At 35.1% G+C, this 10,110-nt stretch overlaps 1 long non-coding RNA gene across 2 annotated transcripts in view; it reads right to left on the bottom strand.

Moving 5' to 3' along the window:
* Positions 1–1,854: 1,854 nt before the first annotated feature.
* LOC119700514 overlaps positions 1,855–10,110 on the bottom strand; it is a 53,338-nt gene continuing 45,082 nt past the window's right edge. For both annotated transcript variants that reach the window (XR_005256793.1, XR_005256794.1), the window contains 2 exons: positions 9,543–9,702; positions 1,855–3,801 (listed from right to left, as the gene is read on the bottom strand). This is a non-coding gene — a long non-coding RNA (uncharacterized LOC119700514). The remainder of the gene's footprint in view (positions 3,802–9,542; positions 9,703–10,110) is intronic.

Below are 10,110 nucleotides of genomic sequence, written 5' to 3'. Positions count from 1 at the left end.
ATTAACCTATTCAAATTTGTGTTTCACAGGCTTTCCCCATGGTTAATGGATTAAGACTGCAACCATCACTTTTGACCAACAGACATGGAAATTGCACCAATCAAGCCTTGTCACTGGATACCTGAGCAGTGATATCTTTCTAGTCTTACCCTTTCCTGTCTATTTTTTTTTGTTTTGTTTTCCTTGCACATTTTCTAAAGTAGGCTTTTATATTATTATATTACTATAAATAATAATAACAATAAGGGCTGCATACCTCCTTTCCATTGCAACCACATTGTTCTAAAATTAACCCTGAACCTATACATATTTATAAACACTGATCATTTACTCTTGTTTCACTCTAATCTGCTCCAAGGGAGCTATTTACAAGAACCTGAGTCACTCTGGCCTTCAGGTACACTTCTGTAATGGTCAGATATAAACAGATAAAAACAAACATAGATATCATCCTGTAAAAAGAAGACACAGTTACCCATCACATCTGTAAAAGCAGAAACCTTGCTGCTTGGAAACACACAGATGAATAAATTACTGGGGATACTTACGTTACCAGCAGCTGAATTTATTGTGAACTTTTTCAGTGTAAATATCGTTCATGTCTCAAATAGCACTGTCAATTAAATCAGTCATAAAATATGCAGCGACAGTTAAAATGCTTAATTTCCAACATTTTGTGTTAAGTACATTGTTAAAAATCAATGTTTCTATCCCATCAAGTCCTTTAGAAGGACGGGTGCCTTCTATCATTAATTCTGCAATGAAAGTTTCTTTTTTCTTCCTTTGAAAGTGGCTATCCATCCACTTCTACAGTGAACAATCACTAGCATGATCAGCACAAAAAATATTTTTGAAACCTTAATGTTTCAAAACATTAAGGTTTCAAACATTTCTGCCCTTTCTGACAGCATAAATGGTAGCAGTTACAATTAGAGATAACAAGAACAAAAATGGTAGCAAAGTCACTGCTCACATATCCCTTCTTCTCAAATAAAGCTTATCTTGATAAATAAGCCCAGAACATCTTATATCCCAAGTAAGCCCAAGCTGGGTGACAATTATTAATTTGGCAAACCATAAAGAAAGAACAGAGACACATCTTTATTATCTGCCACCTGTATGAAAAAGCTACAGCTATGTGATTAGAGGTTGTAACAACAAATATCTGTGGACATTTGACATTAAGAGACATTTAACAAACAGCTTAATAAAGCTGCTTTGCTAAGATGGATAAAGGCAAAGGCATTCATAATTAAAGCAACTGTTGTCCTTAATTATCCTCTAGCTGCTTGTATGCTAGATGTCCTGAGGGACAAGAATCTCAAGATGGGTCATGTCAGATAGGCATATTACTCAGAAGAATACATTTAAAATTCATTGTTCCCTACCTTTGTACAAACTAAAGGATATTCCAGTTTGGGCTAATTCTAGAAGACAGATATGTAGGACACCTTTTGCTTTTGTTGCAGCAATGTAACATACAGGTCAGTAAGAAATGGTCTTCTCCCATCACTGTCAAGTCATAACGGTGAGGTGACTTCTACATTTAAAGCAGTGGTAACCTCTCCAAGCAGAATAACTTTCCCCAAACTGTCATTATTTTCTGAGTGGATCTGATCTTCTTGTCAAGCACAAGAGCGTTACAGATTGATGAAATTTGGAATACAAATGGGAGAAAGGGTTGTGTCTGTTCTTGGGAAACATTAACCCCTCATCACCCTCTCCCAAAGAACTAGTGAATGCCCTCCAAGCGTGCTCTGCTAATCTCCCTACTTTGAGATGCAGAGGGACTTAAAATACCTAAATCTAGAAGAATCAGGAGATTGTTATGCAGCTGATCTCCAGCTATCCCTTTCCTGTGCCCATTCACTAGTTTGGCTACTGTTTAACTTCCAGAAAGCCAGTTTTAATGGGAAACAATCAAGACAGAAATAGGAAATCTATCACTTCCTCTGATAATTGTTTTTCCACTCATTAATCAGTATTAAAAGTCTGTGTGTTTGCATATTGGATTTGTCTGGTTTTAGCTTCCAGACATTAGGTTTTGCCTTTCTTTCTTTTATAGCTCACCAAGTGCCTTGACAGAGATTTTCTCTGTAGGACATCGTGAAGCCACTCACATTAATTGTCATTAACTTTCTTTTGCATAAACTGTAGTGATTGAATTCTTTCTATCTCCCTCAGGATGGCATTTTCTTTAGCCTTTGACTACTTTTCTGCACCCATTGTGATTTCTCAGTAATGTTTTTGTGTAGCATGAACCCCTATTGCTACTCATTATGCTTGTGTTGATCTTTTCATTACTTAAGGAGAAGTGAAAATCACTTTGCTGTTGTTGCTTTGTGATCCCAGTTATATTTCTTCTTTCAAAACCATTTAAAGATGTGTTTAAAGCATATGTTTTTCACATTTTTTTCAGTACATATTCAGCATTTCACATTCTCTATGTGTAGTTTTGTCAGTAGCTGAAAAAACTGCATTCCGTTTGATTGAACCTTGTTTATCACTGTAGGAATATTGCCCTGTCCTTTGTACTTTGTCCGTACCACTGTTTATGATGTGAACACCCTTTGTGTTACCTGCACAGTTTATATGTGATAACTGTTCTGTTAATTCACTGGGTGTGCTTCTAATGCAGTAGAATACCTTTGTGTAGTGCTCTTCTGCCTCACTTTTAATTAATATTTCTCTACAGCTGTCAGGTACACGTTTCCTAATCATCAATGTGCTCTCATAATTCTGTGCAGCACTAGCATTTTAGTTGAAACACTGAACAATTAGGTTCATATTTAAACAAGGTGAAGCATTCACAATAGACAAAATAATTTGTTTGGACTTCTCAGTCTTTCCTCTTTCCCAATTGGCATAACTCTCTGAGCCCTCCCTTTCTTCCTCTGTCCCTTCCTGTATCTCTTTTGGCTGATCCTGGCAGCAAAAACTCATATAGGTACCAGGTTAATGATGGTAAGAGCCATTCTACCTCTGTCAGACACTAGTGCTCTTCCATTCTGTTAGTCTGATTTTTTTTTTAATATCTAATGATGTAAAGGAAATAGTCCCTCCTTTCCTTTGGTAAGCTTGTACTAATCATGCTTGCTTTCCTGCAAAACCAGAAGAAAGAAGGTGGGCCCGCTGCTTTTCTTTGTCTCTGTCCTAGGCAGTCCCCAACAGACTTCTGTCCTCTTCATGAGCTTCCAAGTCTGCTTCTCTTTCATGTTAAAATATTTTCTCTAGATTCTCAATTTTCTCTTTCCACAACACTCTCATTATCTTCCTTCTTTCAGTGTCTCCCATTACCCCTTTTTCTGTTCCCTTAGATTTCTCAGTAGGCTAGACATAAATGCTTCCTTCAGCAGGATTTGCAGATGTTCGTCCCTGTGTTCATATATTTACTGTTCCAAACAATGAGTCCTTCTTGATTTCACATCTAGGAAAGTAAAAAACGAAAAGCCCTACAATGAGTAATGCCCTACTCCCGTCAACCTCTACTAATAAATCACAATTTTCTTGTGGTGAGATTGAGGAGATGGGAGACAGCCCTGCAGATGGGAAAAATTTGTGACCACTGCATTCAGCAGGTAATTATTACCAAGCTCAAAGTAACTTTAATGCTTTTTCTTACCCATCTGAGATTAATTAGTTTATTATAGTGATCTAGGAAGGTTTCAGCAGAAGAACATATTTTTCTTATCTGCAGGCTGCTGAAGAAGATGACTTCTAATATGTCTCCTTTGTTCTCACTCCTTCTTTCTTCATGCTAATACCTTCAGCTAATTATTTTCTTCTTTCACCTCAGGAAGGCTAGAGTGGGAAAAAACAGAGGGGACAGACTGCTTAGTAAACTCTGGATCAGAAAATGCAAGAACACATTAAAGAGTTTTCTGTGTTTACACATATTTGGCCCCATTTCTTTCTGAAATTTCCTTTACTTGGGGCAGTCAGTGACTTCCTAAATTCACCACAAAATTTGATTTGGATCTTGGTTAAACTGAGCTAAATAAGAATTGCATTTCATGGTATTAAATTAGGGGAAACTTTGGGTGACTGACATTACAATTAGACTTTTATACTGTACAACTACTGATTTTCTGGTAAACTGATTAGAAGAACTTCCTCTGAATTTCTGTAATCCTGGGAAAATCTGCAGTTGCTACTGAAACGTAATTATTTTGGGAAATTTTACTTTGTGTGTTTGATGTGATATGACTGTTCTGACAACGTTCTATTTCATGTGGGTTCTTTGTGACCTTACCCCAGGATATCATGAACCTACTTAACTTTAATTGCATTAACAAATATATCACTCAAAATACTGTTGTGGAAATAAAGTTTGTTTTTTCTTTTGTATTATTTGTCAATCTATAAGGTTAGAGGGTCCTTTCCTGGAGTAAATAAAGATTCCCAGTGCCAGGCAGGAGCAACATCAGTAATTTTGCTATTTGGATGTAATGCATTTGAACTGATTTCCAGTTGCCTATATTTGAGTCACTTAGGCTCATGTGCAAAAATTGAATTAAAGCCAAACATTGCACTCTACAAACCAGCATGATTAAAAGCAGTACATATATTCAAAGATATTAGTCTTAATACGAAACACAGATTTAGTTCCTGAGCTTTTGTTCAAACTTACAATCTTGACATCTCAGACATGCCACCAAACCTTAGATGTATGTTTCAATACCTTTTTCCTCAACAGGTTTTATTTTGGTATCTGAGATATTTCTGTTCACTCACAGAGCTACTCCATTTTGACATCAATGGTATTTTCATCTCTCAATTCTAAGGCCAGTATTTCTTTAAGTAGAAAGTGACATGTTTTTTTCCCACTGGAAAAAAAGCCAAGAGGAGAGTTTGCAATGTGGTTTTTCTTCTGAATCACACTTTAGATAAGTGCCTAGAATATTATTAAATTTTCTGTGAAGAATAGATTTTCCTTCAAATGTTGAATTCAGTTGTTATGAACTCATTTATGATTAGATTTAATATTTCTAGCACTAAAAGGTAAAAACTCATACAATAGGAAAGAAAATAATCTTAATCTGAATTGCTTTAAGAAAATCAATGTCTAGGAAACTCTCTGCCCCATTTTTTAAAAAAAAAGAAATATTTTGATACTGCATTTGAGGTAGTATTGGGAATAATATGCTCCAGACAATTAAGGACATTAAAGAAAACCAGGTTAAAATCAGTGTTATATCACTAATGTAAAATTCTTCAACTACGCACTATCATTGTAAAAAAAGTCTCAGTGTGTAATTCTTAAAACCAGTCCATATTCAGCCTTTGGTCTGGAGTCAAGATTGAAAATATCTTGTAAAGTTGATTTTAAAAAAATGTTTGGTTTGTTTTTGGGGTTTTTTTTTTTTTTTTGGTCAAAGACTGTGGCTGAATTTGATTAAAGTATTTTTTTTTTCTTTATATTGAGCTAGCAAGTCAGGTATCTCAGACCACTTGTATACCTCAAAGAAATCTCTTCTGATTTTTTCCACTTTGTTACAATTCACTTCAGGTGATATATTTATGACCAAAATATGCTTCTTCATTTCTGATCTGTAATTTGTCATTTTATGAAAGCATTCTTGTCCCAAATTTCATACTCAGCAAGATCAGATTATCAGAGTTATGAGGTTACCACATTAAAGCTACTTGCTTTCAGAACCTGAAAGTCTCTATCCTTCATAGTTATCTTTAATTAAAAAAAAAATTAGGAATTTCTACTTGGACTCACTTGATAGTCAAAGTAATTTATAATAACAGGAAATCTTTTAATGTTCTTTAATTACATAGTAGTAGCCATACAGACTGCCCATTCTGCTCTAGCAGAACCTAATATTTTCTGTAATTTCAAAAGTTTTCCCATGACAGAGAAATTATTGTAATTATTGTATAACAGAAGATCCAGTTTTCAAGAGCAAATTTTAACTTATGTACAATGTACTTTGCTGTCTTAAGCAGATTGTTACTTGGACAATTGGCTAGAAGCAAAGTAATTCTCCTTTGGCATTGATTTGTGGATAGAACAACCTGCTCACCTCATTTGCAACCAATGACATTCTGCCAAAATTAAAGCCATTTATTTTTAACACACCTTATCCTAATACAATTTCTATGTTGTTATTTTTAAAGTAATCAACCAGTCACAGGAAGTAATATTATTACTTATTCAGCTGTACTTAAATAAAATATGCTGGAAATATTTTCATGTTTATGTACTAGGACAACAGCAATTATGGGAATTAATTTCTTAATAATTTTTGTTTTTTTCAACTGATAGGATAAGGGCCATTTCTGCATATACAGCTAAAATAATGGTACTTCCAAATGTAAAGAGAAAAAAAAATCAAATCCTCTGTCCTGTGCCTAAGAAGAGTTGAGTTAACATCAACACACAAACTGACTTTTCTGAGCTTTGCAACAGTCCACTGAGGTATAGGAGAAAAAGCTTGAGATCCATGCAACAGGCCTAGTTTCTGGTGAAAGTCTCACTAAAATAACCATTTTCCCATTAAAAAATGTCAGATTCAATGGATAATTGTACTGGTATTAAAACTGTATAGAGACAATGGCATGTCTAGGGCTGTGATTCATAAGCAGTCTGGAATCCTCCTTAATTCAAACTATACAGAGTGATACTTCAGATAAGGCTGTCTAGTTACTTGCCATGTACAAATACTGCTCAGGGGAAATACTAAAGATGAATAAACCAATGGCACTTTTTCCTGGCTAAGGCCCTTCCCTCCTCAGAGAGAAGGCCAGGCTCAATCTCTTCAAATTCTATTTAGCTGCCCACACAAGAGGTTATTTTAACAGGAAAAAATCCTCACACTTTAGTATCTTCATTAGTATTTCCGTATCCCTAACATAATTGCAAAGAAATTTTTGAAAAGTTTTGTACTAAGAAAAATCTTCCAACTAAGCCCACTGGTGGTTTCTAGCCAGAGAATGGTGGGTTCATAGAGTAAGTCTTCTCTTAATAAGGAAGAGGAGGGAAGAGATTTCTCCATAAATCACTATTGCCATCAATACTTTTTTTTAATTAAAAGCTGTATTGTGGCTCATCAGTTACTAGTGCTATTTGACCTTATGTTTGACACAGAAAGTGGTCCAATGATCATCATACTTTATTTGCTACATCAGGAATTGCTCTGCACAAGACCATGAGTCCCAGTAGCAATATATTTTGTTAGTTGATTTTAGTTGTGCAAAATAGAATATTCTCCAGTCCTATCTGCTCAGACTTTTGGCATCAGGGCCATTTTTTTAAACAGGCTCAATAACATAATGAGATTCGTGGACAGTGTTGCCATATGTCCTACGGAAGCTAGACTATGATTCACTGCAATACCTACAAAAATGGCAAAGCAATTTTCTGGAGCTCACTTGCTTTTCCCAGGAGACTAAGTACCTGCTCTGTATAGGTTCTTTACATCAAATCTGAAATTTTCCAATGGTGTATTTTTCTCTATGACTAACATCTGTCTCAGTATTTCTTCTTTATGTCTCTTCTCTAGGAGAAAGGGAAAAGTGTGGTCAGTGGACTGTTTCTGGGAGGCTGACTTTTTTACTGTTAGTCTAAAGTATCTGTATTCTGTTTCATGTTTCTACATTATTGGAGGCAAGGACATAATTATCATTGCACATAAGATTAAAAAATGGTGGTATGTTTTTGTTTGATATAGGACATTTTCTACAGTGTTAGAAAGTATTCTGTGAAAGGAGTCCCCATATTTATAGATGTACTGTATTCAATTTATCTGACAACCCATGACTACTGGTTATCTCATAGGTCTAAACAATCTTGGATTTGTAAGTCATCCTTTAGATGTCATGGACTCGGATCATTGAATACTCTGATTTGTGTTTTTTATTTTGTTGGTGAATGGATTTGTTTAATGTTAGTTAAGTCAACTGTCTGGCAAATACAAAATTTTAGGAGAAAAAAGGGCAAAGAATTCACCCAAACTTTACGCTCTTTAAACACTAGTGTTTATTCCTGAAGCACATCTAGCACTTTCCCTAATTGTGTTGTGTACTCAGTCTAAGCAAAATTAGTGCAGTGTTGATAACTTTCTTGGGGAACAAAAAACAAACAAACAAACAAAACACACACACAAAAATGACAAATAGAAGTTTAGTTTGCTCTTACTTCTAATGCTGCAAGTCCTGCCGTCTTTAAGTTCTATATGAGTTGCCTTAAGTGATCAGTAATTAAACTGAGATCTAAGACAGGAATGGGAAATGTAATGTTCAAGTAAGGATAAAAAGAAAGGAGAAACATCATTGCTCTTTTAATTTCATTTTATTGACTCTTGCTTTCATTTGCCTGGTAAACCTCAAGCAAAACTTATGGACAAATCTAAACTTTTAAAGTATTAAAGTCTGTGAGTTTCTGCTCTTTATTTCAATTGAGATCATATATGGGAATTTTAAAAAGTGCTTTAACACTCTGCTTGACTGTAAATGTCAGAATGAACTGTGTTGTCAGGTGATTTATAGAGGAATGTTTCAGACAGTACAATTAACCAAATTTTCTTAAGATTCATGTCCAAGCCCTCTATGTACTCACAAAGGCAAATTTTCTTTAGGATCAATCATTCAAAGTAACATAACTGTGAATGTCTCTCTGCAAGTCCAAGATATTCAAAACGGTCTCAGTGAAACCAGGAAATTAACTTTCTCAAAAAATATGTTGCTGTGCTAAATCATATGCTAGATGATTTATCTCCAAGATACTACCTGAAGTAGTCAAAAATAACCAAGTCTAAACGAGGCTGAAAAGCCAGAAAATCAAGCCTACTTTATAAGGTCACCATATATTAGTGGAACTCTGAGGAAATCCAAGGAAAACAAATTCTAAATCTCTTTTGAATCACACCAATAATTAAAGTAGATTACAACTTCAATACCTAAGTCCCCTTTCTTCCTAATGGTACGTTGATAAGGAAATTATGAAGGGTCTCTCAGATTAAAATCTCTACAACTGTAGTTAGTTATAAAGTCTTTGCTTCAGCTCTTGCTTCCATCCGGTATTATTTTTGCCTTTTTTTGTAGTTAGCTTTTATCTTTGTTTTCTACAAAGCAGTTTTGCAGTGCCAGAATTAGGTTAAACCCCATTAATGACGATGTATCTAGTGCAGTTAACCAGTTGGAATGAGTTCAGTGTTGGAACACTGTATTTTACAATTGCTTAGAGCTGGCATGCAAGGAATTATTCTCCATGGAACTAAGATTCTCTTGGCAGCTTGCCCAGGTACTCCAGCACCTCACTGCAGAAAGAAAACATCTCAGCTTTACATGGCTGTTTCCTGTACATTGTGGGCATGAACACACTGCCCAGAAGGGCGCTGTATGCAAATATATTATCTCTGATGCTTTTAAAAGACCTTTCTAGGGCTAGCTAACCTATCACACTCCCAGGAGAGAAATGCTTCTCTCTTATTCAGTTATCTTGAAATCACTCTTAATTCAAACTGCCTTCAAGGTAATATGCATCACAAAAATATTAAGATTGCAATAGCTGAATAGACAGACTTGCTACGAACATTTAGAGAAGTCAGAGATGGTAGAATGAAAATTCTCACTCCTTTATCTGTGTGACTTGACAAAGTCGTTTCTACTTCCATTTCATCCAGTTTTCTTTTCTTCTGCAGGCCTTAGATCTCTGATTGTGTCCAGTAAAAAAATTTTTGAAGTAGGGCAACCCTAAATTAAAAAAAACCAAACAAACAAATTTGTATTTGCACAACAAGAAGATCTCATTCTTGAAATCCATTCAGGTAAGTTTAATCTTTCTCCATGAAACTTTTAAATTTCTTTCTTACTCACAAGAAAGTTTTGTCATTCATCCCAATTAGTGTCAGTTCTTATCCTCATAGGCTTCAGTATTTTTCTAAGGCCGGATATCATTTCCTGTGTGTGAGTGATGAATTAGCAACCTTTTGTCTCAGAAGGGATCAATTCCCTTCTTTGATAACTCAAGATGTATCTTTCAGTGTGAAGTGTCTTTTCTGCTGAATCTTACATTTTATAGTGATCTGTGTTTTAATGAAAATACTTGACACAGAAATCTAAATGGGTGAATGGATGTAGCTCATTAATCATTTTTAATTA

This window comes from Motacilla alba, chromosome 4 (assembly GCF_015832195.1).
Source record: "Motacilla alba alba isolate MOTALB_02 chromosome 4, Motacilla_alba_V1.0_pri, whole genome shotgun sequence".
In the NCBI taxonomy this organism is placed as follows: Eukaryota; Metazoa; Chordata; class Aves; order Passeriformes; family Motacillidae; genus Motacilla; species Motacilla alba.
This window is presented reverse-complemented; position numbering and strand designations above follow the sequence as displayed.